The sequence below is a fragment of the Lagenorhynchus albirostris genome, chromosome 1, assembly GCF_949774975.1.
Source record: "Lagenorhynchus albirostris chromosome 1, mLagAlb1.1, whole genome shotgun sequence".
Classification (NCBI taxonomy): Eukaryota; Metazoa; Chordata; class Mammalia; order Artiodactyla; family Delphinidae; genus Lagenorhynchus; species Lagenorhynchus albirostris.
This window is the reverse complement of record NC_083095.1, coordinates 9,388,665-9,402,889: the sequence shown is the minus strand read 5'-3', so window position 1 is coordinate 9,402,889 and position 14,225 is coordinate 9,388,665. Positions and strand designations below refer to the sequence as shown.

The window sequence follows — 14,225 nt, the reverse complement described above, 5'->3', positions numbered from 1 at the left end:
ACTGGACTTGAATTGTTTAGGGCTTTCCATTGACGTAGCGAGCGAAGTTCACTGTGAGTCTAAAAGGGTGGCCAAACTGGTGATGATATTTATGATTGTGGCTTAATTCATTTAGTGGGCAAATACTGGGTGAGCCTCTACTGCGGGCAAGCCTTGTTTCGGGGGCTGGGGCATACAGGGACAAACAAGACAGATGGTGTCTGTGCAAGTGAACACTGTCCTCTTCTCCTGTTCATAAAATTAAAACTTTATGCACCTCTGTAAAATATTTCCAAGGCTCTAAACTCACAGTTTTGCTATTGGGAATAATGACTCCTGAGTTTAACCTTGTTGAAAGTAGAATCCTAACAGGAGGATATGTGCATTTCTTTCTTCTAAAATGCACATACAAAACCCAAACCAACAGAACAGAGTATGGTACTCATGTCTCAGTTTCTGGTTTTAATTTTCTCCTTTGGGGCCCAAATCAGATTTGAGTTTCTAAGGAAGTTTTATCAGTGGTGGAAGTGAAGTGGGGATTTTATATTGCATGGAACTCTCCCGTTTGAAGCCCTTGTGATGAGTGGGTATCATCTTCTGCTTTTGAACACATGTTTCTATGATCTCCAAACCGGCCCATCAGTGAGGCCTGACTCTATCATGAAATGTGATAAGTGAGGCCAAAAGGTCACCTTTATTGTTCAAGGGAAGGCTAAAACTTCACAAGGAAAACATTTATTATCTGAGCACTTACTGGCAGGATTTACAACTCTTGGGGAAGAGGAGAGGGTCATCAAAGTGCAGTATCTTGGTTTCCCTACAATTAGGGAAGCAGAAGCTTCCAAAATAGGATTAGTTTATCGAATTGTGTTCTCTGGGTGGTTTGTGTCCTGAGTCAATTCAATTCACCCAGCATCATTCAGCTCCATCCCTGGACTGGGGACCAGACTGATTCTCCCGAGCCGAGACGGTCCCAGCTTTTAAAAGCAGGCCGAGGGGGAAGAGTAAACTAACATTCACTGGTCACTTTCTCTGGACCTGGCCCAGGGCTTCAGTTTGTCTTTACAGCAACCCCAAGGGGGATGACAGGCGAGGGACTGGGAGCCCCAAGGGGTTGTGCAAGATCAAATGGGGTCAAGATAGGACTGGGCCAGTTCTGCCTGTGTCCATGGCTCCCACATAGAAAAGAGGTAGGCAGGGGTGGTGGAAGCCTCATGTTCAGTCCTAGTTGTATGTGAAAGCGCTGGGGGAAGGGAACATCTCACAGCAGATCATCTGCTGCTTTTAGGAGTCTGAGCCATCCCACAGTTTTCATATGATTGAACAGATTGAGGGCTGGGGAGGCAGAAGAAAGAGTCTTGACCTGGCAGCAAGCATGGATTGCTCTGTAGCGAAAGGCAGAAGGCAATTTGCTGCTTTTAAGCACCAGGGAGCAGGACTCAGTTTCCCTTCTCTGCTTCCACCCGCCTCCACCCCCAGGCCTGGGCGTTTCAGAGCCAGGCTCTGTGTCTCCATCCTGCGCCTCTCCCACAGTAAGGCCGGCCCTGCCCTGGGCCGGTGTGTGTGTCAGGAGCGCCAGTGGACCCTCCAGCCGAACTGCGAGTCTGGCTCTGTGCCTTTAGAGTCCGAACTCAACGCTTCTCTCTCGCTGGGTTGTGGGAATAACCTCCTAACAGGGCCCCCCTCCACCCCCGCTGTTTCCCATCTTGCCCCTCCAACTCTCCCTCCCCACCAGCAGCCACGGGGGCCTTGTCAAATCCCTGAACTGGCTCAGGCCTGGCGTGTGGAATCCGCCCAGGCCGCTCCCTGCAGCCTACGAGGCCCCATGCCACCTCCTGCCAGCCTTGCCAAGAACAAATCCTGGAGGCCCGTCACGTGCCAGGCACTGTGCCAGGCTCTGAGCTCTCACCACCGAACAGAACCAAGTCCCTGTCTTCCCGGGGGCTTACAGTGTAGCGGGAAGCTAAAGGTAGCGTCAGATGAACCTGTAGGGCAGGGGGTGACGGGAGCAATAAAGAAAACCCCAGCATGTCAGGGGTCTGCTGTGTGACGGTGGGGTGCTATTTGAGAAGGGGTGGCAGAAAGGCTGCTAGGACAAGGGGACAGTGGGGCAGAGGCCTGAGGGAGGAGAGGGCATGCGCCTGCTGGGCTGGGGACACAGGGCCCCAAGTCCCAGGCTTTCTGCTCTTCCTCACGTCTGCTAAGCTACGATCCCTTTCCCACTCCATCCCGCCCGGGCCTCCGCACACCTACAGCCCACGTCTAGTCTAGCAGTGGTCACTTGACCCCCACCTGCCCACTCACCTGTCTTAGCAGAAGAGACATCCCTCTTCTATTCTGAGGCCAATCTCCCCCTCTGTGCTCTGGATCTGTCCCCAGAAAGCAAATCAGCCAGCATCTCTGCTCCACAGGTACCTAAAATGGCAGTGCGGGCAAAAGGCCAGCAGGGGAGGGGAGGCGGCGGCTCTGGGAAGTACGGGTAGAGCTGGAGGTCTCACTGGATGACCAGCCGGCCTTTTTGTAAAGCTCCCCTTCCTGAGATTTATACCAAACAGCCCCAGGCAAGCCCAACCCCGCAGCCCCACTGGGGCGCCCAACCCTTCTTCCTTAGACGTCCGGGGGTCCCTGGGCCTAGAGACCTCCCAGATGGATATCCTTCCTGTCTACCAGCCCCACTGGGTTGAGCAGGACTTTCTCATGGTGGGTGGCAGAACCTTAGCTCAAACTGCTTAAAGTAAAGATGAAGGTGTATTGGCTTGTGTAACAGAGTCCATGAATGGGGCTGGCCTAGGGACTAAAATAATGTCCCTTCATCAGGCCTCCATTTCCCTCTGTCTCTCTCTTTGGGACACACACACACACACACACACACACACACACACGCACACCTGTGTGCTTCTCCTTGTATGGAACCTAGTTTTTCCACTCCAGGTGAGCTGCTCCGCCCAGTAGGAGGAACGGGTCGTAGCTGCAGAAACCTCCAGGTGAGAGTCATCCCGGCTCGGCCATCTTGAGGTAAAGGAGGCCTTTTCCCTCCCAGCCTTTGTATGGAGAATCCCAGCTGGGGACTGGTCAAACTGGGTCTCCTGCATTTCTTGTAGCATTACCCCAGGATGGCCAGAGAGATGGGAGGCACAGATTGCCCAGGTCTGGGTCACGTGCCCACCAGGAGCTGGTTGGCAGCTCTACTAGAATCACGTGCCTGGAGGACAGAGCAGTTCAAAGAAGGATGATCCTATTTTAATAAGACGTGGGGAGGGGAGACTTCCCTGGTGACGCAGTGGTTAAGAATCTGCCTGCCAATGCAGGAGACACGGGTTCGAGCCCTGGTCCAGGAAGATCCCACACGCCGCGGAGCAACTAAGCCCGTGCGCCACAACTACTGAGCCTGCGCTCTAGAGCCCGCGAGCCACAACTACTGAGCCCGCGAGCCACAACTACCGAAGCCTGTGTGCCTAGAGCCCGTGCTCCGCAACTAGAGAAGCCACCGCAACGAGAAGCCCGCGCACCTCAATGAAGAGTAGCCACAACTAGAGAAAGCCCGCGCGCAGCAAGAAAGACCCAATGCAGCCAAAAATAAATAAATTAAATAAATAAATGTTTAAAAAAAGAAGACGTGGGAAGGGAAGCTGGGCGAATAAAAATAGCAGCTGACCTCCTCGCCACCTCTCCTGCGGGTGGAGGTTGGCAGGACTCCTGGGTTTTCAGAGGTATTTATTCCCTCTCCTCATATTTCTAGTCTAGCTGTACTTTATCTGGCAGGTTCTTTTCTATCTTATTGTCCGGTGAGTGTCCTGGTACCGCCATGAAAGGTATCAGAGTATAAATACACGCAGAAGTGCGATAGCGGACATTGTTGATTGGATTTCTCACTTGGGGTCCACGTGGCCTCCCTTTAGTCTGGGCTGGGAATACACATATCTCCCCACCTCTGTTTTCCTTTTTCTGAAGGTGGTTGAGTCCAGATTCCCTAAATATTAATTCAGCACCTACTAGATGCCCAGAGCTTTCACATCTAAGCCCTGCTTATAGCAGAGGGAGCAAAGCTGAGAGGTGAGTGCCGTTGTCTTAGTGTCTTGGGGCTGCTGTCACAAAGTACCACACGTGGGGGTGGATTAAAAGAACACAGATATATCCTCGTAGAGTTCAGAAGGCCAGAAGTTCAAAATCAGGGTGTCGGCAGGGCTGGTTTCTGCGGAGGGCTGCAAGGCAGAATCCGTTCTCTGCCTCTCTCCGAGCTTCTGGGAGTTTCCAGCATCCCTTGGCGTCCCTCAGCTTGTAGATGCCCGAGTCCAACCTCTGCCTCCATCATCAAGGGCCATCTTCTTGTGTGTTCTCACATCGTCTTCTTATAGACACCAGGCACACTGGCTTAAGAACACATCCTACCCCATCGTGAATGCATCTTAATTACATCGGCCACGACCCTATTTCCAAACAAAGGTAACATTCTGAGGTACGGAGGGTTAGGACTTCAACGTGTATTTTAGGGGGCAGCATGATTTAACTCCTAAAACCCACTGAGTAGTGAAGCCAGCCTCAAACCCAGGTCTGACTGCAGAGCACAGGCTCTTTCGGCCTGAAGGTGCTAATAATGACAGCAGGCATTTTCAGGGTGCTGCTGTGTGTAGGCCATTCCTTACCTTTTGCCATTTTAAAATCACAACAGGCCTACTAGGTAGGCATGGGTCCATTTTCCAGGTGAGGAAGTTGAGGCATGGAGAGGCTAAATGTCCCAGGTCACACAACTTCTTAGGAGCAGAGTTGCGATTTGAGCTCATTGGCCTGGCTCCACCCTCCTGAGATAAGGGGCACAATATAAAGATTCGTAAAGTGCCCTGGGAAACCTGGGTGGATAAAGGCCTCGGCCGTCTGCAGATGGTTGCGGTGGGGCTGGCAGAGGGAAAACATCTTGAAATCCTTCCTGGAGGAAGTGACATTTTAACTGGGTCCAGAGAATGGGTCAGATTCGACTGTGCAGAGATGGCAGAGAAGGATGTTTTGGACAAGGCAATGAACAGAAGACCTAAAGGCAGGAGAGTATTGGGGGGAACAAAGGGGGACCTCTGTCTGGCTAGTCGAGAGCCCAAATATTCCATGAGTATAAAAGGGAAGAGGGTATCTTTAATGGGGATGAGAACGGAGTGTCCGTGTTTACCCTCCAGGTCCTGTTCTAATGGAAATCCACTTCCAAAGCTGCTTTCCACCCAAAAGCAGTGGAATCCCCAACAAACGGGGCCAGCTGAGGGGGCCCATTGCCCTCTCCTTTCCCCGTTCCCACCGTAACCCCACCCAAGCCCAGAAACCAGTGAGCTGTGGAGGGGCCAGTTCGGGCTCCGTCTCCAGAAGGCCGAGCTGAGATCTATTCTAATTCCCCCGAGAGAAAAGGTTTCCAGTGTGTTTATCCCGTTGCCATGGGTTTGCCTTCTGCGTCATGCGCTCTGTCTGTCAGACATGACAACTGAATAATATTTTTATTTTTAGGCATGGGTCACCGAGCCTTTTCATTCTACTGCCGGCTTCGCCCCCGCACCAGAACTCCAGGGAACTTGGCCCCTGGATGCCTGGGAAGCGAGTGGCGGCGGCAGCGTGCAGGGTGGGTGGTCGCTCTGTCTTGAGCCAGACACTGTGTCCTGGAGGGAGAAGATCCCGTCCTGGTGGGGGGTCTTTTCTGCGTCTGGGCAGAGCCTGGCGACTGCAGCTGGTCTTGCCAAGACCTGGGAGCAGCCGGGCCCGTGTGGCAAGGTTGGCACCGGGGGAGGGCAGGTGGGCTGGGAGGGGAGACACTGTGGGTGGTGAGAGGATATCCGCGTGATCCATGGCGTGCGATGAGGGTGACGGGGTGCAGGTGGCCATACGTGGAGGCAGGAATCAAAGCGGGGGACTCAGAAGTCAGACTGTCACACTAGGGACCGAGACGAGTCAGGCAGGAGCAGAGGTCCAGCCCTTGGCACTGTCAACATTCAAGGCTGGATCATTCTTTGTGGTGAGCCGCTGTCCTGTGCGTGGCAGAGCGTTTAGCGGCACCCCTGCCCTCCACGCACTAGATGCCCATAATAGTACATAATACGGTGGCCCCAGTCGTGACAACTAAAAATGTCTCCGGATGGATATTGCCAAATGCTCCCAGGGCTGGGAGGGGCAAACTTGTCCCTGGTTGAGGCTCGGGGGACCTGGAGACTGAACAGGTTTGGGATCTGGGGGGCAGACCCACATGCTGCAGAGTCAACACAGATCCAATTATTGGAACAAGTGGCAGCTCCTCAGCTTGCCCCACACTGGTTAGGACCTCTGGTGGCAAACGACAGAAGTCAATTCTGGCTAACATTCCCCCAAAAGGCAACATATAGGAGGGATAGAGTAGGGGTGGAGGAACATTCCTTAAAAATAAGAAAAGGCTAGAAGATCTAGCTTAGAAATGGGCAGGAACCAAGGCAGCCTCAGTTTTCTGATCTGTATAATGGGCATAGTAACAGTTCCTGCCTCCCAGAGGCATTGTGGGGATTGACTGAGTTAATACACATAACCTGACAGATGGTGAGCACGATGAAAGAATTAGCTCTTCTATTACTGCTGTTGATTTCTGTTTGTCACTTCCCTATTCGTGACCTGGCCATTGTCTTTCTTTCCATTTCTATGTCTTGTCATCTTCTTGCCCCCAAAACGCCAGCCACCCCAAGGCAACTTCCCGTCTCTCAAAGGCTAAACCATTTCAAATTTCCACCCAGCTGAAGAAACTCCCGCGGAATTTGTTTCACGGTTCTGTTGCCGTCTTTCAAGTGTTTAGATGCAGGAGACAGGCCCCTTGAAATAGCAGGTTCCCCAGAAATAGTTCTCAGAGGAGAGGTTGAGTTAAACGCTAGAGAGCTTTCCTGAGAAACGATCTGTCGCCTGCAACCATTTCATGGGCAGGTCAGGAAAAGCACCCCAGGCGGGCGAGACGCAGCCCTCCTGTGCCAAGCAGAGATGGGTGTCGTGCAAGGTGGCTGCCTCTCTTCTGCCCTGAACTTAGAAGAGGGAAAATCTACGCAGAGGGTTCTAAGTGATGGAGAGAACCGTTCACAGTATTCCCAGAAACTTGATGTTTGGGGAGCAATTAGGAGCAGGCAACGGCAGGAGGAAACCAGCGCCTCTCAACTCAGGCAGTGGGGGCTGTTTTCTCGAAGGGTCTTTCATAGCAAAGAGGTGAGAGGTGGTTTTTTTTGGTTTTTTTGCGGTACACGGGCCTCTCACCCTTGTGGCCTCTCCCGCTGCGGAGCACAGGCTCCGGACGCGCAAGCCCAGCGGCCATGGCTCATGGGCCCAGCCGCTCCGTGGCACGTGGGATCTTCCCGGACCGGGGCACGAACCTGCGTCCCCTACATCGGCAGGCGGACTCTCAACCACTGCGCCACCAGGGAATCCCAAGAGGTGAGAGTTTTAACCTCGGGCCATTAGTGGTGTCAGAAGGCTGTGGACAGGTACCTGGCACTTCTCGTCACCTGGAAGCACCGTAGGTGAGGATGAAACGGTAAAAGGCTTCTTCTCTTCAGGGCGGACTGGGAAGCCAGTCTTGGAGGGAGGGCACAGCTGCCTTCAGTTAGGGAGGCACTGGACGTGGACCCAAGTGCTGTGTCTGTGTTAAGCCTACTTCATGTTGAATCTGGACTCCAAATTGTTAGGCAAAGAGTAGTCACTGTAGGTAATTAAATATTTTTGCTTTTATTCAACAGCAATTTCCAGTTCAGTAAAGAAAGCCAACTTCATCAATCCCCTGACGCTTCTTCCTCTGTCCAGAGCAGGCCCAGCTTCAGGGCGGACCCAGAACAACACTTATCCCTGGTCCCCGGGGTGGCCCCCAGAATGTCAGGCCGAGGGCGGGGCTGCACGGAGCCACCCCATGGTGGTGGGTGCTGACTGACGGAGAGCCTACCTTTGACTGTCACGACACTTGGGTTCAAGTTCAGGCTCCACCTCAAACTCGCAAAAGTAACTTCACTGAGCCTCACTTCCCTCGTCCGTAAAATGGGCATGAGAATCTCTGTCTTGTGGGGAGGCTGTGAAGCTGAAATGAGATAATGAGTGTTAATGGTTCCCAGATATCAGCGTGCACAAGAATCAAAGGGAGAGATGGTTAAAATGCAGGTTATCAGGCCCCTTAGGTTTTTGTCTGTCTGTTTGTTTTCTCATTAAGTAAATCTAAACTGGGGCTCTGGGACATTCTGACAAGCTTCTAGGTGATTATCACCCAGGTGTGTCAGCAAGAAACACTGATGCTTAAAAGGATTCAGTACCGAGCCCAGCATGTAATAGTCCTCAGTCCATGTCATTGGGAGTTGCTGTAATTATTATTCTGTATCATCTATTACAACAATAATGGAATGTGACAAGCTATCCCCCAACTCCAGCTGCTCAGAACAATCAGCATTTATATGGCCGGTGAATAGGTGGGGTCAGCGACTTAGACTGGGCTCAGCTGGGTGGCCCTTCTAGTTTGGGCTAGGCTCACTCACAGGCCCAATGTCAGCTGACCGTCAGCTGGACCGACGCGGGACCCTGGCCGCAAGACTCTCATCCTCCAGCTGGCTAGCCTAGGCATGTTCCCGCGGAGATGGCAGAGGTTCAAGTTCAGGCCTCTGCTTACCATCGCGTCTGCCTCCATCCCAGTGGTCAAAACAGGTCACCTGGCCAAGCTGAGAACTGAGGCATGGACAGCAACCCAGCCAGAGTGGCAGTGGGAGGGTCCTGATAAGTGACATGCCCGAGGGAGAGGATAGAGGGAGAGTGATGATTCGGGACACTCAATCCATCTATAGCGAGTATTGTTTTAGAAAATAACAGAACTGCACCTTCTTTGTCTACCAGATTTGTTTCAATGATCATGCATTACATTTTTAATCAGAAAAAAAACGTGTTATTTCCACTTTGAAACAAAAATAGTGCTTAGGAAACAAGAGAGGATTATTTTGAGGATTAAAGGTGATTTAAATATGTCAGCGAAGGGCTTCCCTGGTGGCACAGTGGTTGAGAGTCCGCCTGCCGATGCAGGGGACGCGGGTTCGTGCCCCGGTCCGGGAAGATCCCACATGCCGCGGAGTGGCTGGGCCCGTGAGCCACAGCCGCTGAGCCCGCGCGTCCGGAGCCTGTGCTCCGCAACGGGAGAGGCCACAACAGTCAGAGGCCCCCGTACCGCAAAAAAAAAAAAAAAAAAAATATATATATATATGTCAGCGCATGACGGAATGCGTTGTAAACTGCAGGGAGTGTGGAAGGATTGTTTGCCCAGAAAGAAGCCCCCCCGCAGAGTATGAAGAGTTCTTTTCTCCATCAGGCCTGCGAGCTGCTCTGGATCAGGCTGAGATGCTCAGGCATCACCCATGACATTAGGATAAGAGGAGAAGGTGCCCCCTCACCCTTCTGTAGTCCTGCAGCTCCCAGGGCTGGTCTCAGGCAGCAGTGCTTACTCACCCTCAGGGCTTCTCTTTACCTTCCCTTTATCCAGGTCTTATCAAGTTATGCATGTGCTCTTGTCCCCCACTAGGCTGAGTGCACCTTGGAGGACAGCACGTCCTAAAAGTGGTAACGATAAAAACAAGAGAAACTATGTTTTGAGCACTTGCTGTGTGTCAGGCACTGTGCTTTTTATATATTAGCTCACTTAACGCTCCTGTGAGATTGTGATTTACTTTCCTATGGCTGCTGTAACAAACTACCACATACTGGGTGGCTTAAAATAAGACAGGTTTTTTTATCTTAATAGTTAGCTTAATAATCTTACTAAAATTCAAAGTAAGTTTGAAAATTGGGCTAAAATCAAGGTGTCAGCAGGACTGTGTTCCTTCTGAAGGCTGTAGAGGAGAAACAATTCCTTTCCTTTTCTAGCTTCTAGAGGCCATGTGCATCCCTTGGCTTGTGGGCCCCTTCCAGCAATGGGGATAAAAGGCTGACTGGCTGGCTGGACGGATGGACGGACATCCAGAAAGTCTTTCGTCTCCTCGAAGTCTCGTCTCCAAGGCTGAAACAATTGCCAAGCTTCTCTCATCCCCGCCTCTACAGATGTCATTTTATTCTACCTTGTCAGCATCGGGAGGCTTCTCGCTGCTTTGTGGGCGAGAGCCCATTCTCTTTCCAAACCTCCTGAAGAAGCAGTCCTCTTCAGTTATGGGAAAATAACTACATTGTTTAATCACCAGTGATGTCAGTCAAGGAACCTTAAAGAGATTAGTTCTGCTTTTATTTGTTGAGACAATGGAGAGCATAAAATATTTAACAGCATCATAATGTGGAACAGATGGGAAAGATACTGCCTTTCAGGGCCTCCCTATGTCTCCCACCTTCCACCAACAGCCAAAACCAGGAGGCCATTTAGGACAATTTATGGGCTGGAAGGCAGCCAAGGGACTGCTTGCCCAGGGGCCTCTGGTACCCGCCCAGCCCTGATAAGGCCTACAGGGATATTCACTGAAGAGGATCGAGTTACAATCCTCTGAGCACTGGAAATGCACAGTGCATCTGGATGCGACATTGGGTTCAAGTCCTTGCTAGCTTTGTGTTAGTTATCAAAGGGTGTTTTTCCACTAGTGCTGACTATGTCAGGGAATTTCCACCCAAAAAACCCAAAAGCTTGAAAAATCACCAAGGAGTAAGTTTTAATTTTGTTATGTGCTGTGCAACCTTGGGCAAATTTGTAACCTCTCTGAACTTGTGTCTTCTGTCACAAAAAACGAGAGAGGAGCTAGCTGCAAAAGCCATTGTAGAGCTTGAGTGAAATAATGTTTGTAAAAGCTTGGTGATGGGCACGTAGTAGGTGCTCAAATTGATCTCAGGCCAAGTGGATGAGGGACCAGGTTTAGAACAATGAGTCCACTGAGAAATATGTCACATGCACATGGTCTGTGGATCTGCATTCCAGACAGACTTTTAGAAGTTTTGAACTAAAGGAATCTTTGGGACTATTTAGACCAAAGGATGCAAAGTGAAGTCTTGGGGCCACATCCAGATTAAAGACACACACACACACACACACACACACACAGTTTGCACAGGTATTTTTTAAGTATTCAGATTAACTGCCACTTAAAAATTGTATTTCTTTTTAAACATTAAAATCTGAAATCTCGAATGATCTCGAAACTGTCAGATGCAGGGACCCAAAGCTCGCATACCCACATGACAACAACTGGACAGCGTCCCCAGAACCTTCCTTCACGATATCTTTTACACTTTGTTTCATCTCTCACTTGGGCTTCCTGTCTGGATTCTGCATGCATGTGAGTTTATGAGGCCAGATTGAGGGCAATCCCTTCACTTTTACAGGTAAAGAAACTAAGGCTTAAGAAAACAATGCAAATGTGAGTCCCCCCATCCCCTCCCATAACCAACCCCCTTCACCCCCCCATGAGATCTTGGAGGTCTTTGTTTAATTACACCCTCAGAGCCCTTCTTAACACAGTGCTTTGGGCAGTCATTCAAGTAACCTATCAGATACCTCTGGGCTAAGAGATTTTGTCCAAGATCCTCCAGTTCTGCCCTATTAACCTTAAGGTCTTGTTCTTTCTTCTACACCCAATAAATAGTCTTCGGGGTTAGACACAATAATACCTTTGACGTCTTTTGGAAGAACCAAATAATGTGTGTAAAGGTGTCAAGCAAAATGTGACTATTTCATTTTATTAAGCCTGGTATGCATGACCCATCAAATAAAGGCCTCCCTCCCTCCCTTCCCCAACTCCTGCGCCAATTGGAGTTTTGACACGGGTTAAAATATAACTTGTGGGAGGTTTTCTAGCAACCTGACTACACGTTTTGTGTTTGGCCCCTTGAGCCCTTGGTCGGGGTTGGACATACCTTTCAGCAAAATCATGATTGTAAGATGTTTCTTTAATTAAATGCAATCTCTTTCTTTATAGTCCCTGCGTTTCTGACCCCCTCCCCGACCCTAGCAGGCAAGCCGGCGGGTGCTCACGGCTCTGATTGCTCCCGGACCCAACCCTCCGGACCTCGCCCATCAAAACGCTCCTTAACCCACACAGCAGTGTTTTTCTTTTCAAGCCCAGTTGTAAAAAAAAGAGACAGAAGTCCATTCATTCTCCTTTCCTTGCCCAGAGTAATCCTCAAATTATGCACAATATCCGGAACAGAGAAATGGCCCCAATTTTAATTTTCTGGTTTCTTGAAGAGCTGACTTCATTGGGCTGAGAGTCAAGGAGGGCTCCCCCCAGGGATGTGCCCCAGAACTGCAGTGGGGTTCCCACTTGAACGACCCATGAAAAGCCACGTGTGTCCATGTGGGGCTGTGCATCCGTTGGTGTGGTGTGTGCCTCCGTGCGTGTCTGTTTGTGGTGTGAGTGTATGTGTGCATCTAGGCATGTGTTTGGCGCGTGTGTGGTATGTGTATGCTGCCTGCAGGTGTGTGTGGCGTGTATGTGCAAGTGCGTGCATGTATCAAGGGTGTGTAGTGTGTGTGTGTCTGTGTACATGTGTGCCTGCGTGGCTCATCGTCCACGGCCCCGGCATGAAGGATGAATCGTGGGCTCCATCCGGAGGTTCTGGACTCTGCCTGGTGCCTTGTTCTCTCCGCGTGTTCCTTGTGATGATGTGAAGGATGGTTTGAAGAGGTTGCCATGGGCGATCTCCAGAATCAGTCACACCCAAATCTCCACTTGACAGGGAGGAGATCCGAGGAGCAGAGAGGCAACTTGAGTTGCCAAGAATCACAAAGCAAGTTGGTGGCCATCGCTGGGGCTGGAAGCAATTTCTCCTGATGCCCGATCCAATGTGCTTTCTCCCTGATCCCCTTCAGGGGGGTCAGGGCCAGCCTGCCAGGGAGCTGGTCTTATAGAAGGACCTGGGTGGGATTGGCAGATGTGAACAGCTCAGATACGAGGAGTAGCTGGGCGGGAAACTGTGCAAGCAATACCATAAGCGTGAGTTGACAAATGCTTCTCTAAATTGCCAAATGGGAAATATTTTAGACTTTAACAGGCTAAGAGACACACTTGAAGATATTATGTAGGTACTTACATAACCATTTACCATTTAAACAGATAACCATTTAAAAATTTAAAAATCATTAACCGAAATTGACTCGCAGGCTAGCCCCTGTTTTGGAGGATAGAAGCATCAGAACTAATAGACGAATCTGAATTTATGGAACCAGAAACTGGACCAAAGACAACAGGGTCAGAGGCAGTGGAAGAGAGACGGGAACAGGGAACAAAGAACAAGGGTGGGCGTTGTGTGAGAAGGTGCAAAACAATGGTCACAAATTGGCTTCTGGAATTGGGAGGTCAGGCCCCTGGTGTGGGAGACTCTATCATGGAGTGTTTTCAGAGGAGGGGCTGCATCTCAGCATCACAAGATGAGTCAATGGAGAGAAATTCCATGGCGAGGCAGTGCTCAAGTGGCCATGAGCCCACCAGCTGCTTGTCCCACCTGTCCATCACACACTGTCTGACCCAATGCCATTGCCCAGTTGCTGGATGAGTGCCCAGGCCCAAAGTCCTTGCCCACTGTCCAATTTGGTCCCCCTATGAGCCAAATGCACATGTGATTCACACCCCAGGGCACCTACACCTGCACAGCCCTCTCTCCCTCAACCCACGCCCCTATGGCCTCACCTGGAGGCCCGTATGACCAGTTATCTTTGGAGTAGAGAGTTTGGCCTTGGAAGGTATGATGGAACCAGCCAGAAGTATAGTTCTATAGGATTATAACCCTGCTGGAGGGTGGTGATGAAAGAGAGTGGGGAAGGGAGAGCCCCACACACATGTTTCAGCTGCACCTTTTTTGTGGTCCCTTTTGCCTGGAAGAAGCGGCTGGGAGTACAAATTTACACGGATTGGTGGGCAGCAGCCTGCACTAGAAAGTAAGCTCCAGGAAGGCAGGAAGTTAGTGCTTTGTTCACATTTATACCTGATATTTGGTAGGAGTTCAATAATATTCTTTCCTTCAATATTCTTTCCTTAATTCTTAACTTGACTTAAGGATGATCAAGGGCTTGAAAAGAATAAGATTAGGGATTGATAACAAAGAGGCTTGAGGAAGAGATTTGTGGGGAGCCCTTTAGGAGTGGATCTCGGGTGTAAGAGTGTGGGTGGTATCTAGAAACTTTCACCAAAAGTCTGTCCATGCAGAAGAGGTTCCTGATAGGTGGACAAGGCAGTCCATCCCATGGACGTCACACGGTCTCTTTCCCCAGCTACCCCTGTGCCCACTCATGAACCATGTGGGCATGGTGGCAGGGATGAAGGTGCTTAAACTTTTAA

At 50.6% G+C, this 14,225-nt stretch overlaps 1 long non-coding RNA gene across 1 annotated transcript; it reads left to right on the top strand.

The window, feature by feature from the left end:
• The first annotated feature begins 5,523 nt into the window (after positions 1-5,523).
• On the top strand, positions 5,524-11,860 carry LOC132529264 (uncharacterized). Its single transcript, XR_009543401.1, has 2 exons — positions 5,524-5,724; positions 9,841-11,860. It is a non-coding gene; the product is annotated as an uncharacterized LOC132529264 (long non-coding RNA).
• Positions 11,861-14,225: the final 2,365 nt, after the last annotated feature.